Source organism: Rhinopithecus roxellana, chromosome 17 (genome assembly GCF_007565055.1).
Source record: "Rhinopithecus roxellana isolate Shanxi Qingling chromosome 17, ASM756505v1, whole genome shotgun sequence".
Lineage (NCBI taxonomy): Eukaryota > Metazoa > Chordata > Mammalia > Primates > Cercopithecidae > Rhinopithecus > Rhinopithecus roxellana.
In genome coordinates this window covers 110,625,424-110,640,048 of record NC_044565.1, presented here as the reverse complement: position 1 = coordinate 110,640,048, position 14,625 = coordinate 110,625,424, and the positions used below count along the sequence as shown (strand labels likewise).

The following is a 14,625-nucleotide window of genomic DNA, read 5'->3' as shown; positions in this document are numbered from 1 at the left end:
TGATGGTTCTACTTTACACCAAGCCTTTAAAAAAGGTGCTTTAACTTGTGATAATGCCACGTCCTTAAGTCCAGATTGAGCCACTAGGGTAGCAAACTGACCAGTGCCTGTTAATTGCTCCTCTGTAGGTCCTGGAGGATTTCTAGCGGCATTGCGGCGGGCCTGCTCTTTGGCATCTTCCAGCCACCAACTGCGTAGCTGAAGCCACTGAGAGCGGACCAAAACAGCCTTCCCCAAAGTCTCCCAATCAAGAGGCAAAAACAAGTTCTCAGAGGAGAAAGAATCTAGAAGCCCCATGACAAAAGGAGATTGAGGGCCATAATTAGCAACAGCTGCCTTCATTTCTTTAAGAAATTTAAATTGAAGAACATTATACTGCACATTTATACCCCCTTGAGGAAATTGGTCATTAGGACCAAAAGATTGCCTAATAATGGGGAACAATTGTAGAGGATCCTCATCCTCTTGAGAATCCAATACCTTAATTATAGCTTTAGCAGTAGAAGCGGGAACAGCAAAAACCGTGCCTGAACGAGGCAGCATTTCCACCAGCGGTGGTGGTGGTGGAAAACTATCCTCCTCCTCCACCTTAGGTACTGATGGGGGTGGATGAACCACGGGAAAAGTAAAAACAGGAGTGGGTGGAGGAGAAGGTTGAGGGGGAGATAACTGCAATTGTAAAATTTGTTGTAACAATTGAACAACTGGCTGAAGCTCCTTTTGAATTTCTGATTCCTTTTCTTGAGACACATTATCACACAAAGGACCTTCTCCTTCAGTTACAGAATTATCTAAAGGAGGGGAAATGGCTATCGGAGACTTCAAAGACTCCTCATCCCTGCCTTCCCCCTTTTCAGAGTCTGTCTCTAAGAGCTCCAAAGCCTGAGTAATAGAGGCACAAAGGGCCCACAAAGGTGCTGACATTACATCGCTGCGCTGATGCGCCTGACGAAGGGTCTTAACAACCTGTTGCCACTCTCGCTTATTTAATTGTACTTCAGTTTGATATTGAAACCAAGAGCAATGTTGTTCCACATGAGCAAACAATTTCCGCAAAGTGCTCTCTTTTGCATCAACCCCAATCGAAAGTAAAAGCCCTTGTAATAATCTTAAATATTCTGAGGCCAAGGAACTGGAATTCCCCATAATGAAAGCTTAAGAAGGTTCCCCTTAACAATTCCCGGGTTTTACTCACTCCTAGGGGGTTCCCCTTCTTGTTCCCCACTACTCACCCTGTGCACCCTGCTTGCTGCGCCACTTATTGGGGACCGTGCCGGGGGTGGTGGAGAATGAACAGACACAAGAGACAAAGACAACAGAGAACATGGCGGCTGCGCCTAGAGCTTCCACCTCACTTTATTTATACTCCATAAATTCCACATCAGCAAAAATAACACATTGCAAAACAAACTTTCTGCACCCAGATATAACCTTCTGCTTAGTTCCTTGTCTCTAAGTTCTTTCTTATTTTGTCTGCCTTCTTGGTGCCTACTAGAGTTCATTAAAAGTTCAACTAGAGATACTGTCCTTGACTACTGGAGTTCATTGAAAGTGCAACTAGCTAGAGACACTGTCCTTGAGCCTTATCCTTAGCATATTATTTTCAATGGCCCCTGCATTTGATAGTTCTGAAAAATTCTGTACCTGCCTTTTAATAAACTGGAGGCAAAATCCAAACCTACTGGGCTCATCATGTCCTGTCACAGTATCAAGGGAACCCAGGAGATCTGCTGGGCAGGAGCTTCAGCTAGACAGAGAGTTGGGACCTGATCGCAAAAGGTGGCCATTAGTGGGCAGCAAATCAAACTCACCATTTAATCATGAGCTGGTCAGTACCCGGGCTTTTCAGAGGGCAGGTCTGAGGAATGGGGTCGGCTGTGTGGGAGGAGACTTGCTGTAGCCAGTGACCCCTAACGAACCTCCAAGTCCACCTCCTATGACTCCACTCCTCATTCTTCTTTGACAACCAAAACAAGCATCAGTAACAACTGATGGTTATGAGGCCTGTGCAACACACAAGAATGTGAGCTCACACCAGGCAGGGGAAAACAGCAGAGAAGCCCTCCTCCCCAGGGAAGGTGGATGCTATGGCAGGGGTGGGGGTGGGGAGCAGAGAGAGTGAACCCAGCTTGAGCAACAGAGCCAGGCCTTGTCTCAAAAAAACAGAAATGAAATGAAAAGCAGGGAGAAGGAGAAAGAAAGAATAAAGATTGGAAGAAGAAAATGTGGAAGAAATGAAGGAAGGAGAGAGGGAAGAAGGGGCAGGAAAAAAAAATAAATTCCTTTATGTGTCCACTTGATAAGACATCAGAATTCGAATAGAGAAGGAAAATGCAAAAGCTGCCCTTCACGAAGAGTCACATGGAAATGTAAAACACCCTTGTCTCCTCTAAAATACATGATTCATTGCTCTGTCACTGCAAATGTGTGTGCTGTGTCCACTCACAGATAAGCAGGATATATTTGCATGATTTAAACGTCACCTAGATCTTGTGAATAATAAACTGTGAGCCATTCCGCAGGGTCTGAATCATGTTCCCTGGAAACCATTCCTTCATGAGCTAACCCCCCATGCCAGGATCTGAAATTCTTATTCAGAATTCAGCCTGTGACTTCCTATTGCTCTGTCCCATTACTCCAGAAAGCAGCAGGGTAAAAACAAATTAAGTCCTCTTCCTCAGCAGCTTTCAAACACTCCCATACTTGAGGCCACCTCATCATCATATCAAAGGCGTCAGACCTGTCCCCTTCCCCCAGGGAATGTTAACATTCAGCATCGTCAGTGAAAGAGGTATGACAATAAACATCTGAGAGTGATAATTGAGTAAAGTGGTTACAGATGGGTGGCGGAAAATGACTTTTTCTAAGTAGCATTCACTGAAATGTGATTATTGTTTTATGATTTTCAAGAGACTTGACGTATATTATCTTCATTATCTATGTGATGGGGAAAAGTTTATCCCCGACTTGTATTCCGAGAGCTGGGTATCCAAAGCTAAGATTCACACGTTTAGCAGGTATTAATATTGAGTTGCTACTGTGTGCCTGACTTTGTTCTAGGCACTGGGAACTATAACAGTAAACAAAGGAGACAAAAATCCTTTCCTCATGGCATTTGCAGACTAGTGGGAAGAGGTAGAAAATAAAAATAAATTAAATATGCAAAATATCAGATAAAGAGCAATGGAGAGAGTGGGTGGGATGGGAAAAGGGTCTTGAGATTTTGAATAGGGGTGTTCAGGAAATGCCTTCTTAAGAAAGTGATATGTGAGCAAAGATGTGAAGGAAGTGAAGGAGGAAGCCACACTGCTACACACCAAGAAAAGCAGGTGCAAAGGCCCTGAGGCAGAAGTTTGCCTGGCTGTGTGAGGATTAACAAGGAAGCTAGTCAATGGAGCAAGGGTGGAAGCAGGCAGCGGAACCATTTTGGAGGCAACAGCAATAACCCCGGCTGGTTGTGTGGATGACTTGGACAAAAGGGTAGCAATGGAGTTGGCAAGAAATGATGAGAGTCTGAGAGTCTGGATTTATTTTGAAGGTAAAATAGGTGAGATTTGCCACAGGAGGGGATGTGGGTTATAAAAGAAATAGAGGCTGGAAAATTTTTTGAACCCAGGAGGCAGAGGTTGCAGTGAGCCAAGATCGCACCACTGTACTCCAGCCTGGGAAACAAAGAAAACCTCTGTCTCCAAAAAAAAGAAAAAAAAGAAAGAAAGAAACAGAGGAGTCCAAGATGACTCCTCTAAGGTTTCAGTCCTGAGTTATTTGAAGGTTGGCATTGTCATAACAAGATCTTCGGTAAAGCATTTTAAATAGGAGGAGATCATGACCGTTGTAGCATGGTAATACTCTCAGGATTGGGGTTGTGGAAGAGGGACAGGTTGAGACCCAATGCTGGGGATGGATTCCCACCCTTCTTCACCTGTAGGCACCAAAAACATCCCAACACCCCACTTCATCTCATCCCACACCCCTTTTTAGGGGTCACTGATTTTTAAAAAATATTAGTACAATTTATAATGAGAGATATATAATTTACATCCAATTAAATGCATACATGTTAAATCCCTAGTGCAAAGAACTTTGACATTCATATACACCCTTGACACCACCACCCCATACCAGATGTGAAATATTGCCTTAATTGCAGAAAGTTCCTTCCTGCTCCATGGAATCACATTGTGTGCACACTTTTGTGTCTGGCTTCTCCGTCTTGACTTAATGATTCTGAGAATCATCCCTATTGTTGCATGTATGAGTCTTCCTTCCGTCTCGTCGCTGAGTACTTCCATGTTTGGATAAATCACAATCTGCCTGTCCATTCAGCTATCCACAGGCATCTGGGCTATTTCTAGTCTAGGGCTATTATAAATGTAGCTGCTGTGAACATTTGTGCACATTTTGACGACATATGTTTTCATTCCTCTCGGGAAAATACCTAGGAGTCAAAATACTGGTTCATGTTGTAAGTGCACATTTAGCTTTGTAAGAAACTTCTAAATCGTTTTCCAAACTGTTTGAACCATTTTCCATTCCCACCAGCAATGGATGTGTTGCTGTCTATCCTCCCGAGGTTTAGTGCTGCCAGTCGCTTTTGCGGATGGGCAGTAGTACCTCATTGTGGCTTCAATTTGCACTTCTAATTAGTAATTAGCATTTCGACTACTATAACAACACTGAGTACTTTTCATGTGTATGTTTGCCATCCATATATCTTCTTTAGTGAAATGTTTGTTCAAATATTTTCCCAATGAGTTAATTGGGTTTTCTTTTTATTATTGATTTACATAAAAATGTTATCTACTTTGAAGATAAGTCCCTTGTCAAATATATGTACTGTGAATATTTTGTCTGTGTCTGGGGATTATCTGTACATTCTTCTTTATTAACATTTATTTTGAAGTAATTTAAGAAATAGAAAGTAAAATAAGACTTGCAAAAAGTAATCCAAAGAATTTCCAAATACCTTTCAGCCAGAACCCATAAATGCTAACGTTTTGCTATATTGGCTTTGTCAGTCTCATTGTTTCTGTCTTTCATAGACACACACACGCACACACACACTCCAATTTTTTTTTTTTTTTTTAGATGGAGTCTCACTCTGTCGCCCAGGCTAGAGTGCAGTGGAGCGATCTCGGCTCACTGCAACCTCTACCTCCTGGGTTCAAGCAATTCTCTTGCCTCAGCCTCCTAAGTAGCTGGGACTAGAGGTGCCTGCCACCATGACCGGTTAATTTTTTTGTATTTTTAGTAGAGACGGGATTTCACTATGTTGGCCAGGCTGGTCTCGAACTCCTGACCTTGTGATCTGCCTGCCTCAGCCATCCAAAGTGCTGGGATTACAAGCATGAGCCACTGCGCCTGGCCCACACACCAATTTTTTCTGAACCATTTGAGACTAAATGACAGAGGTAATGTTCCTTTATCTCTAATACTTCAAAGAATATTTTCTAAAAACAAGGACATTCTCTTACTGAGCTATAGTACAGTGATCAAAATCAGTACATTAATATGGATATATTATTATATTATTATCTAATCTGCAGACGTTCAAAATTCACCAATTGTCCCAGAATGTCCTGTATAGAAAAAAGAAAAAAAAATTACTAAGACCAAAAATCCAAACCAAGAGCACACATTGCATTTAGTTTTTATTTATCTTTAGTCTCTTTTACTCTGGAACAGTTTGTCAGTCAGCCAATCGATCAGTCTATCTATCCATCCATTCATCCATCCATCCATCCATCCATCCATCTATTCATCTATCCATCAATTACTCACTTACTGTCTTTCACAACTTTAACACTTTTGAAAAGTACATAGCATTTATTTTGTAGACTATTCTGTTCATTTTCTTCATGATATCTTTTGATTAGAAGAAATTTTTGATTAAGTGTAATTCATTGGGAGTTTTTTTATGGTTAGTGCATTTTGTGTCCTATCTAAAGAATTCTGCGTTCTCTAAACTCATGAAAATATTCTGGATTTTTGTGTCTAGAGTGTTAAGTTCTCACTTTTATACTTAGGTCTATCTATCATCCGTTTTCAATTAATTTGTTCTGTGGAGTGAGACAGAGATTGAGATTCATCTTTATTTACCATATCCAGTTGTTCCAGCACCACTTCTTAAGATGAACTTCCTTTCCCACTGAATTGACTTTGTATCTTTATCAAAAATAGTTTGGCCATATATACCTGGGTCTTTTTCTGAAATTTCTGTTTTGTTACACTAACCTGTTCCTTATCCCAATACCACACTGTTTTGATTACTATAGCTTTATCATTAGTTTTGAGATCAGGTAGTATAAATCCTCCAGTTTTGTTCTTTTTCAGTCTTCTTTTGTCTAATGTAGATCTTTTGTATTTCTGTAAAATTTTATAATTACAATTTCCTTCTTAAAATAGCCTGTAATCCCAGCACTTTGGGAAGCTGAGGGGGGCAGATCATGAGGTCAGGAGATTGAGACCATCCTGGCTAACACAGTGAAACCCCATCTCTACTAAAAATACAAAAGAATTAGCTGGGCATGGTGGCTGGCATCTGTAGTCCCAGCTACTTGGGAGGCTGAGGCAGGAGAATGGTGTGAACCCAGGAGGCAGAGCTTGCAGTGAGCCGAGATTGTGCCACTGCACTCCAGCCTGGGTGACAGAGTGAGACTCCATCTCAAAAAAAAAAAAAAACTAGCCTGTTGGAATTTTCATTGGGACTGTATGGAATCAACAGATCAATTCTGGAGGACAATAGTTTAAAATTATTGAGATTTTATAAACGTATGTCATAACATGATAAATCTTTCCATTTGTTTAGGTCTTCTTTAATTTCTCTTAGCAATGTTTCACAAGTCTTGCACATAATGCCAGTTTTAGTACTAAGTAATTGATGTATTTAATGTTATTGCAAATGATTTTTTAAAATTTTATTTTCTGCTGTTTGTTGTTAGAACATAGTACAATTGAGTTTTGTATATTAACTATGTACCACAATATTCTAGTTTCATTTTTTGTAGATTACATAGGATTTTCTACATACACAATCATGCTATCTGTGAATCATGATAGGTATCTTTTTGTCATCATTATACCATTTGGATTCATTTTCTTTTATTTTTTCCTATATCACACTGGCAAGGACTTTCAGTACAATGTTGAATAGAAGCATTTAAAGCGAACATCCTTACCTTATTCTGAGCTCAGTCTTCAAATTAGGCATGATGTTAACTGCAAACTTTTCTTACACTTTTCTAAGATGACTTTTATGAAGCTGAGAAAGTTCCATTCTGTTCTTAATTTGCTGAGTTTTGTTTTGTTTTTTGTTTGTTTTGTTTTGTTTTGTTTTTTAACATGAATGGGTAGTGAACTGTGTGACAGAAACTATATGGCCTAGAAACCTAAAATATGTACAGTCTGGCCCTTTAAGAAAAGATTTCCAACCCTCTCTAAATAAGAATGTAAAGGATACTTTAGCACATAGCAGGTATATCAGTTTGGGTCTAATCAAGAGACAGAAGTCAGACAGTGACTATAAAACAGAAGGTGAATATAAAGGAGAAGGCTAATATGAAAATCATTAAACTATGATAAAAGGGAAGTATAAGATGTAAGAGAAACCTTCATGGCACCCTAGGGCTGAAGAAGAGCAGCCAAAGAACGATGAACTTGGAATGAGATCCCCCCTCTCCAAGGCTAGCATTCAGACCTTGTTGGAGTAAGTATAGTTGCAGCCCAATGATTGGCAGAGAAATGTGCCGGTTAGCACAGGCCAGAGCTGGTCTGTAGTTGCTGAGCAAGTAGGAAGGAGCTCTCACCTGGAGTGCAGATGGGTTTGAGTAAGCCACAACCAATGGTCAGCCACACAGGTGTGCAGAGAAAATGGGTGCTCATGTGAATAGGAGCCCTGGAACTGTGATGTTTGTGTTAGAAGGGCTGCAGTACCAGAAGGTCACAGCAGGCAAACCTGGGGGAGGCAGGCACAGGGAAGCAGAGGGAGTTGGAGCAGCAGTGCAGGCAGGAGGGCTGTGGCATGCAGGGTCCATGCTGCAAGAACTGCAGAAAGATGACCACCAGGCCAGGCTGGAGCTGGGAGGTCATGAAGGGACCATGTGTTCCAGGCATGTGGCCAAGGCGGAGCACTACCAGACATTCTCCCACCTGTGTCATTCGCTAATGTTGCAGTCACCAGGAACAGCAGCAGAGCCCCGTCCTGCTCCGTTGCCACTCCAGCATCCTCTGCTGAGAAAGTTTAACATCATGCTCACTGTAATACTCAAAGAAATTCTGTCCATTATTGCAGAGCAGGTATTGAAGATACATTTGGAACTGGGAGGCATTGAATTGATAAGTGACATAGTTGAGGAATGAGGTTTCCTAAGAAATCAAGTATTTGACATGTCCAATATTCTTTTAGAAGATTCTGGAATGAAAGTGAAAAGCAGATTCATTTTTTCATAGATGATGAACCTGATTCCTATGTTAAATTTAATTTTGCTCAAAGTTAAAGAAAGTTCAAATGTAACTGTCTAGACCTATGTCAAAATAAGCCCAACTGTATTAAAGAGTATTAAATTGTATTAAGAATAAAAACACGTGAGACCAGCAAAAAGAGAGTAGATATTATATATGTAGTGGAAGTATGCATTTCTTGGCTTTCAAATATTTGGAAGTCTCTGGAATAAATATTATCGGAACTCAAATAAAAAGGCAAGCAGACTAAAGAAAATATTTTCATAGTATAAACCAGGAAAAAGCCTCTGTCAGTATTGCACAAAAAGCTCGTGAAAACTGAAAGAAGTTCAAAACTTTAATGTAAATGGGCAAGGACATAATAGGTGATTCACAAAGCGGACACACAAGTAATAAATATACATAAGAAAATTGTCAACTTTACTACCTCTTGCTGAGATGCAAATTAAAGCTGTAATGGGATACAGTTTATGCATTAAATTTTTAAAAAAATAGAATGCTAGCAAAAATAAAATGTGGTAGAAGTGGTAAATGGTTAATAGCAATATAGATTGTTTAAACTTCTCTTGAATTCAGATATTCATATCCTTAGGATAATCCTCATACTGAGACTATAACTGAAGGAAATAATTACAAAAAATAGGAGAAGTTTTGATGCACGTGTTTGCAGCAGTCATTTTTAAAAGTGAAAAAGTGGGAACTAATTTAAATGTACATTAAAAGGTCAACAATGGTGTAAGTCACCCTATTAATTATGTAATTCATTTCGCCAGGATCATGGCCAGTGATAAATGATTTGGCCATAACCAAAAACCACTGGAAACTAATGCAGCACAATAGGCTATTTCTCAAGCTATAAAGCCTAATTAAAAGCAGAATAACAAAATTATATATTTACATCACTGTTACTATCCCTGCGAAAAAGAATATGTGTACATGAATGAAAACTAGAAAGTAACAGAAAATATGCAATTGATTTATTAGGTTGACTTTCTTATTTTTATTTATTTATTTTTTTTGACAGGGTCTTGCTCTGTCACCCAGGCTGAAGTACAGTGGCACGATCATGGCTGACTACAGCCTTGACCTCCTGGGCTCAAGCAGTCCTCTCACCTCGCCTCCCAGGTAGCTGGGAATACAAGTGCACCACCATGCCCACACACTTTTTTTAATTCTTTATTTTTTGTAGAGATGAGATTTCCCTGTGTTGCTTAGGCTAATCTCAAACTCGCAGGCTTGAGTGATCCTCCTGCCTTGGTTTTCCTAAGTGCTGAGATTACAGGCATGAGCCACCATGCCCAGCTGATTTTTATAGTTATATTATTACTAATATAGTGATGCCTGTAAATTCTTTTAAATATGGCAACTAAAATCAAAATAATCCAGGTACATTGACAGAAAGGAGCTGAGCAAGACTCACCTCTCTTGTACATGATATGCTTCTATTAAGTCAGCCTTATTTCTCATTAGCTTTTTGCCAGTTTTTGTGGAGACACCTCACCGTGAGGCTTCACATCTTACCAAGCGAGGTCTGGTAAGCCACATCTCCTCTTCCTCTACTTGGGGGGCTGACTTTTTGGACGCTGTTACAGAACTTTACATTTGTTCCTGTTATGTCTTTTCTTGGCCTGTATATTTAGTGCATCATTGAAGGCTCTCCAGATTTTTTTGGATTTTGATTTACACTCCTTAGTCACCATATATTCTGAGTGCATGTTAGCTATACATTCTGTAATTCCATATCCATATTAAAATATGCAGGAAACTCCATATGTTCACCCAAGGCCGTGATAACGCTGTCAAACTGAGTGGTACTGAGTCCCAGAGCAAGTCACACCTATTAGGGAGCACTTCGATGCCGTTCACCTCACAATCCACAAAAACAGCCTTGCATCCAGCACACTTGTGCCAGCTTAGCAATTAGAAAAGGTGATTGTCCTTCTTTTGCGGGTGGAAAATTAGGGCTTTAGGCTTAGACAAAAGCTCAAGTGATTTCCCTGGGCCGGGACCAGGCTCAGTTGTAACGGGGGCCAAGCTTTGCCCTCAGTGTTTAAGGTCTCATCCGTGCCCCTTCCCCCTGATCTTACCACCTCCTGCTGTGGCGCCCATCCCATGCCACGCTCACTGGCCTGCAGGATCCTCAAATGTGCTCCTCAATGTATCCTACCAAAACTTTTTATTTGATTCTTTATCCATACTCTATCTCGTGGAGTTATTGGCATTTTAAAAGGGATCCAAGTTTGAAAATAGAGAGATGACGTTCCAATGGTAGGACTTCAGTCATTGATGGTCAGACAGTAGAAATTTGGAGAGTGGAAAGGCTGGCACTGGGGTCTTAAGGGCAGCCCCTACCTAGCCACTCTTTGCAAAGCTGACCTGAAAGAGACAGGGAGTCCCCAGGGGACAAGATAGATTAGATCCTATGGTCCCACAGTCCTCCTCAAGCTCTTAATGGTATTTGGTTAGAATTTTTAACTCTTCAGATCTTGTTCATTCATTTAATTTAATTTTTTTTTATACTTCCAACTGCCAGGTAAGTAAGAGAAATAGATGCCATCATCTTCATTGTCTGAGAAGGAAGCAGGCTAAGTGGGCTTTAAAGACAGAAAACAATTGCTTTTCCCCAGCTTGGGGCCTCACCGTCCCGCACCTTTGCACTGACTGACAGAATTCCTGTGGGGAAAACTGATGCATCCCCGTTTCTCATGTACACCTTGCCTGTCTCCTCATAAATATTTTATTTCCCAAAAAAGTCATTCCTACAAATTGCCTTTTCATTTGCCAAGGATCTAGACCATCTGCCAAAACAAGTTCACGCATCCCTCTTTGCTGATAACTGGGTTTATCTGTTTGCATTTCTGTGTATCGTCGGTTAGTCTGGCTTATCTACTTATGAGATTGTGTGTACTTTAACACACTGGACACCATATGGCCCCCAGCAGAGACGGCAGTCCTGTTGCCTACCTATGAGCACTATTTGTGTGCCTTTCAACCCTGATTATAAAATATCCGGTCCCTAGTACACCTAAAATTTGTTTGGACTGGGAAGATTTTACATAATTAGAATCAAAAATTTAGTTCCTCCCACCCCTATTTTTAAAGCAATGTGTACAAAATGCATACGGAATAAATAAATAACAAATTGTTTATTTACACAGTAAAACTGAATGAACTATAGCTACAAGCAACATCACCGAATCTTACTAACTTAATATTGATTGACAAAAGCAAATCCCAGGAGACTATATAGACCATCACATTGTTTCTAAATTTCAAAAACAATTAAAACTAAATGTCATTGAGGAGTCCCACAAGCCACACATGTATACACTTTTGCTCAGACTCAATCCTTCTGGGCCTGCCTCGTATTTTCCTTTCATTTCCTGGCACCGAATTCACAAGTGGATACAATTGGTCTCATCAGGCTCCCTGGCTCCAGACTTCCTCAGCTCCTGGGTGCTACTCTTTTCCCCACAGACCCCTCCCCACTTCCTTAGTGTCCTGGCTGAGGCTGAAGCAACTTAGCATTCACCTAGTCCCCACTCCCTTCCTCCCACTCTCACCTGCTCTGTCAGAAAGAGGAGATGGTGCCTTCTCCATAGCTCTCTTCTTCCTTTGGTCTCCCTATTCCACCAAACACCAAAAGACTTTGGGTTTCTGAGGATCATGCTCCTTGGTCTCTTAGTGCCATGGGCCTGTTAGAGCATCCCACTAATTTATTCAGATGTTGCTGTATCCTGCATCTTCACAAAACCTTGCTGTCCCTTCCACACTCGACCATGCCTCAGTTGAAGCTTGAGCAATAATCGGAAAGGTCCCCAGAGGCCACTCCACTGAGTGAGCCTTGGGCCAAATCTGGACCTTCCATCATGGCAGCCTAAGTTCTTGAAGCCTGATGACTTTTGCAGGCAAATTCACAGATACATCCCCTTCAGTCTCCTATTTGTTTCCAGTCTCCATTCATCTGTTTCCACTTTTCAGACACCCCAAGTTCTTCAATGATAACTATTGCCACATACATCATTCCCTAAGGGCCAACTATGTGCCCATTTCTGTGCTAAACACTCTATCTCATTTCATCACACAGGACACTTCTCCATTTCTTAATTCTGTGAGGTCTTGTTTTCCCTTTCAAATCTTAGGAATGGTGTGCATTTCAGAAACAAAGTCCAAGGGGATTTTTCAGGATGATGCCTTAAAATGATCTCATGATCACTACTATGTTCTCCAAAATCAGGATTTAAGATTCTTTTGAAGCTCTGAAATGTTTCTGGACAACAGAAGATAATCATCTGCTTCCAGTCTTTCCTGAGGACAAGCCAGCAGGAAACAGCTTTAACTTGTTGCATAAATTAATGAGATTAGAAGAAATAAAGCATTTCCTGACAATGAGAACTATAAAAAAATGCACATAATAACTGAGGCGTGTGGAGATTCCTGGAATAAGGATGCTGAAGTCCTCAATGAGGCAAAGTCTCATCTATTATATTTTCTCTTGTGTTGAATTAATTTCGGGTTCCTTTCAGAAGCCCAAATAATAAAATAAGAATTCTCCTCTCTTCCAGCTTCTGTGACTTTGGCTTCCTTTTGTTGATTCACCACTTCCATGTATTTGCTCTTCCACTACCAGAGTCCCTTGAATCTGAACAACTAAGCCTGATTTTCTTTAGGGGAAAATTTGTCTAGGTTTTATTTCCCCCATTTAAGACGTGTGCACACATGCACATGTGTGTGCGAGCCATTCTGATTCTTTATTTTTTTCAGTAAAGAGCATACACTTCATCTCTGCCTTCAAGTATTGCATGAACTTGATGAACTTTAAAGCCTTCTAAAGATAATGTGTTCAGTTAGCAGGCGATTTGATAAGTATGCTAGGAAATGCCATGAACTGCAAGTCCTCAGAGAAGCTCTGGATAACTGGCTGGGTGGGATCTGCTATTGTGGAGTTTCTTCCCATGAGGGTATCAGTCATGAGAACCTAGAACCCAAGAGGTTATCCAAGCCTTGTCCCAGGCAAGGAGGCTTGGATTCCTCCCGGGACCTGCTCCTGCGATCCAGAACCAGAGCGTGCAGTTGCCGGTGAGGGAAAGGCAGGATTCGGTCTTCATCCTTCATGGAGAGGTGTGTTCTTGGAGGTACACCTTCTGGGAGAAAAATGAGTTTTAGTAAATAAAGTTATTTTTTCCAAAAAGAGTTTAAGTTCCTTTGGCTTCAATAGAGGGTAATGATTACTAGCTAGATTGGTGGGTTTTAGTTCAGGAAATCTGGTGTTACCTGGTGTGATGGAAGGAAACAAAAACTCTGCAAGGAGAATACACATTGTCCCAAATAGTCTTGTTTCAAACATCTTCTCTAAGATGGTAAACGGGTCTAAGAATGTGTGTGTGTGTGTGTGTGTGTGTGTGTGTGTGTGTGTGTGTGTCCCACCTTTAAACTTCAAACTCCCAGATCTCTGCTGCGGACTCATCCAGTGTGGATTACACTACCAGCAAAACATCCCAGGAAGGAGTCCAGGATGGCCGCCCGCAGTTAGGAGAGAACCCAGAATGGAACGACGGACTTGTTTGCTTTCTTGCCCCTGACTCTCCCCTCTTCCCTGGGAGTGTTGGGGATGTGAACTACTGACTTCTGCCTCTTTCGGACCGCCTTTGAGGCTCCAGAGCCTCACCTGACTTTCCCACGGAGAGGGAGGCCAGAGGCTCCTTCAGTAGTCCCCGAGCAGAGTCCTGGGCCGGGAGCGCGGGGGAGGGAGCGAGCGGAGCTGCGGCCAGGAGGCCGAGGGAGGAGGCGCCCCGCAGACCCCGGCGCGCCGCGGAGAAGCTCAAACTTTGGCAGGGTAAGGATTTTAGGGGCTCTTGAGCTCGAAGTTTTGGGGGCGCCGGGAGGTGTGCTGGGGGCGCAGACCCCAGATAGGAGATGAATTCGAGAACCACACGCAGGGGAGCGAGGCAGCTGCAAGCCGGGGCGGGCGCGGCGCTGTCCGCAGCCCCCGGTGCTGAAACGGGCCGCAGGCTGCAGAGAAAGTGAAAAAGGCCCGGCTGCGGCCTCGGCTCCCACCCCCTGGCTCCCATACCCCTCCATTCCAGTTCAAAGGACAGGAAGCCCTCTCCGTGCTCCCCAAGCCGATCGCACCCCCTTTTACTCACGTCCCGCAGCCGCGCTGGG

At 42.0% G+C, this 14,625-nt stretch overlaps 1 protein-coding gene across 1 annotated transcript in view; it reads left to right on the top strand.

The window, feature by feature from the left end:
• The first annotated feature begins 14,254 nt into the window (after positions 1 to 14,254).
• CNGA3 (cyclic nucleotide gated channel subunit alpha 3) overlaps positions 14,255 to 14,625 on the top strand; it is a 53,867-nt gene continuing 53,496 nt past the window's right edge. Inside the window, exon 1 of the mRNA XM_010362115.2 lies at positions 14,255 to 14,296. The gene's annotated coding sequence lies outside the window, so the exon portion shown is untranslated. The remainder of the gene's footprint in view (positions 14,297 to 14,625) is intronic.